This window comes from Schistocerca serialis, chromosome 4, assembly GCF_023864345.2.
Source record: "Schistocerca serialis cubense isolate TAMUIC-IGC-003099 chromosome 4, iqSchSeri2.2, whole genome shotgun sequence".
In the NCBI taxonomy this organism is placed as follows: Eukaryota; Metazoa; Arthropoda; class Insecta; order Orthoptera; family Acrididae; genus Schistocerca; species Schistocerca serialis.
Window position 1 is genome coordinate 66386716 of NC_064641.1, and position 4507 is coordinate 66391222.

The following is a 4507-nucleotide window of genomic DNA, read 5'->3' on the forward strand; positions in this document are numbered from 1 at the left end:
TAAAATTGCTACACCACGAAGATGACGTGCTACAGACGAGAAATTTAACCGACAGGTAGAAGATGCTGTGATACGCAAATGATTAGCTTTTCAGAGCATTCACACAAGGTTGGCGCCGGTGGCGACACCTACAACGTGCTGACATGAGGAAAGTTTCCAACCGATTTCTCATACACAAACAGCAGTTGACCCGCATTGCCTGGTGAAACGTTGTTGTGATGCCTAGTGTAAGGACGAGAAATGCATACCATCACGTTTCCGACTTTGATAAAGGTCAGATTGTAGCCTATCGCGATTGCGGTTTATCGTATCGCGACATTACTGCTCATGTTGGTCGAGATCCAATGACTATTAGCAAATATGGAATCGGTGGGTTCAGGAGGGTAATACGGAACGCCGTGTTGGGTCCCAATGGCCTCATATCACTAGCAGTCAAGGTGAAAGGCATCTTATCCACATGGCTGTAACGGGTGGTGCAGTCATGTCTCGATCCCTGAGTCAACAGATGGGGACGCTTGCAAGACAACAACCATCTGCACGAACAGTTCAATGACGTTTGGAGCAGCATGGACTATCAGCTTGGAGACCACAGCTGCTGTTACCCTTGACGCTGCATCACAGGCAGGTGCGCCGGCGATGGTGTACTCGACGACGAACCTGGGTGCATGAATGGCAAAACGTAATTTTTTCGGATAAATCCAGGTTCTGTTTACAGCATTATGTTGGTCGCATCCGTGTTTGGCGACATCACGCTGAACGCACATTGGAAGCGTGTAATTGTCATCGCCATACTGGTGTATCACCCAGCGTGATGGTATGGGGTGCCATTGGTTACACGTCTCGGTCACCTCTTGTTCACATTGGCGGCACTCTGAACAGTGGATGTTACATTTCAGATGTGTTACGACCCGTGGCTCTACCCTTAATTCGATCCCAGCGAAATCCTACATTTCAGCAGAATAATGCATGACCGCATGTTGCAGGTCCTGTACGGGCCTTTTTGGATACAGCAAATGTTCAACTGCTGCCCTGCCCAGAACATTCTCCAGATCTCTCACCATTTGAAAAAGTCTGGTCAATGGTGGCTGAGCAACTGGCTCGTCACAATATGCCAGTCACTACTCTTGATGAACTGTGGTATCGTGTTGAAGCTGCATGGGCAGCTGTACCTGTACACACCATCCATGCACTGTTTGACTCAATGCCCAGGCATATGAAGGTCATTATTACGGCCAGAGGTGGTTGTTCTGGGTACTGATTTCTCAGGATCTATGCACCCAAATTGCATGAAAATGTAATCACATGACAGTTCTAGTATAATATATTTGTCCAGTGAATACCTGTTTATCAACTGCATTTCTTCTTGGTGTAGCAATTTTAATGGCCAGTAGTGTACATACAAAATTGTAGAAATGTACAAGGAATAATACTTGGTCATACAAGACACCGTAATACAACTTTTTATACATGTATACTAACAGCATTGTAACTGCATAGTCTGTTTGCCCTAAGGCTTTGCTTTTACATTATAGTTAATTTCATTGAGGAAGATTTTAGAGAGACATTTGCAGGACACTTTGCAGATTATGATCCTTTGCTCCGGACAGTTTATAAGAGGCAGCCAATTAAAGGTACCGAACCTAACTCTGTACTGGCAAGAGCACAAAAAAGAGGAATACATTACACTGTTTATTGATAAGGGAGGAAAAGTGAGAGGGGTATACAAATGTCAACCAGGGAAATTGGGAACAGAAATAGCCTTTGATAACTATTTTGAGAAATTTATAGAACTATGGTATTCTTGTTCTCCATTAACAAAAGCTAGAACTACAAGGCAACCTAAAGATAAAATGCTTAACTGGTTTACCAAAGAACTTTCTGAAATGAGGGAAAACTTGCATACATTACACCGGATTTACAAGCATGCCTGTATTCACAGGACTGAGCAGAGAGAGAGAATTTATAACTCATATACTAAATCAAAAAAATTCTACAGAACTAAGCTCCTCCTCACAAAAAAACTAGCATCTGAAAAGTACATAGAAAGTGCTCCCAATAAATGCAAGGCAGCATGGCAAATTATAAATCAAGATATCACTCCCAAACACACTCAAGTGACTTTGATGGATCCTGAGGTACTAAATAACTTTTTTATTAATTCAGTTAAGGAAGTAACAAACAGTATTAAAGAAACAAGTTCTTCCACAATGGACCTGCTGGCTACCCCTCTGCCCAATGAACATGTATTTCAGTGGAATCCTATCACACCCACTGACATTTTAAAAACTGTTGCCAAATTTTCAAATTCAAAAAGTATGGATTGCTACTGGTTGTCTAATTACATTACTAAAAAAACAATACAGTTAATATGCTCACCATTAGCCAGTATTTTCAATAAATGCTTAGAATTTGGAGTTTTTCCTAATACACTCAAGATATCTAAAGTCATCCCAGTTTATAAAAAGGGGAATAAAAAGCTGTCTGAAAGCTATCGACCAATTTCAACTGTACCTATATTATCAAAAATATATGAGGCACTAATCCACAACCAGCTAAATATCTACCTTGAAGATCATGGCTTACTTTGTAAGTTTCAGTTTGGATTTTGGGGGGAAAAAACACAACTGCTGCTGTTTTAGAAATCATTGATCGAACATTATCTGCTACTGAAAACAAAAACAAAGTATCACTTGTATTATGTGACTTAAGCAAGGCATTTGATTGCATTTCTGTTGACATCCTACTAAAGAAATTGGAATACTGTGGGTTGCAAGAGAACACTTTAGCCATCATCATGTCTTACTTGAATAACAGGAAACAATTCGTTTCAGTCAGGAATATGCATTCTTCCTTGCTCGAGATAGACACAGGTGTTCCCCAAGGATCTATCCTCGGACTCTTCTTTTTCATTGTTGCACTCAATGACCTGCCTTACAACATATCACATCCTGTCATATGTTACGCAGATGGTACTACGCTGTTTACCTCTCATCAGAACATCTCTGAACTCAATCATATAGCAAAAGAATCTCTTGACATAGCTTTATACTGGTTTACTGCTAGTAAACTTTTATGCAATCCCAATAAAACACAACAATACATACTAGGCATGACAAAGGACATAGAAAATAAATCAGCAAAACTTCTAGGTATTCACATTGACTCCACACTTAATTGGCAAGAACACATCACTCATGTCTGCAAAAAGATATGTGGAGTATCATACCTCTTTTTGAAACTAAGGTACAGAGTAAGCATGGATTACATTTGGATGACATACTTTGGACTTTTCCAATCGCATATCTCATATGGCCTTATTATATGGGGACATTCTCAACATGCCGATAACATTTAAAAATACTTTGTAAGACAGATCATTTGGAACTTTACCAAACGAAAGCGCTGGCACGTCGATAGACACACAAACATACACACAAAATTCTAGCTTTCGCAACCAACGGTTGCTTCGTCGGGAAAGAGGGAAGGAGAGGGAAAGACGAAAGGATTTGGGTTGTAAGGGAGAGGGTAAGGAGTCATTCCAATCCTGGGAGCGGAAAGACTTACCTTAGGGGAAAAAAAGGATGAGTATACACTCGCACACGCACACATATCCATCCACACATATACAGACACAAGCAGACATATATATATACATATATACATATATATATGGGAAAAATATATCTAAAAACAAAGATGATGTGACTTACCAAACGAAAGCGCTGGCAGGTTGATAGACACACAAAATTCAAGCTTTCACAACCAATGGTTGCTTCATCATGGAAAGAGGGAAGGAGAGGGAAAGACGAAAGGATGTGGGTTTTAAGGGTGAGGGTAAGGAGTCATTCCAATTCCGGGAGTGGAAAGACTTACCTTAGGGGAAAAAAAGGACAGGTATACACTCGCACACACACGTATATCCATCCGCACATACACAGACACAGGCAGACATTTGTAAAGGCAAAGAGTTTGGGCAGAGATGTCAGTCGAGGCGGAAGTACAGAGGCAATGATGTTGAATGACAGGTGAGGTATGAGCGGTGGCAACTTGAAATTACCGGAGGTTGAGGCCTGGCAGGTAACGAGAAGAGAGGATATACTGAAGGGCAAGTTCCCATCTCCAGATTTCTGACAGGTTGGTGTTAGTAGGAAGTATCCAGATAACCCGGACGGTGTAACACTGTGCCAAGATGTGCTGGCCGTGCGCTAAGGCATGTTTGCCCACAGGGTGATCCTCATTACCAACAAACACTGTCTGCCTGTGTCCATTCATGCGAATGGACAGTTTGTTGCTGGTCATTCCCACATAGAAAGCTTCACAGTGTAGGCAGGTCAGTTGGTAAATCACGTGGGTGCTTTCACACGTGGCTCTGCCTTTGATCGTGTACACCTTCCAGGTTACAGGACTGGAGTAGGTGGTGGTGGGAGAGTGCATGGGACAGGTTTTGCACTGGGGGCAGTTACAAGGGTAGGAGCCAGAGGGTAGGGAAGGTGGTTTGGGGATTTCA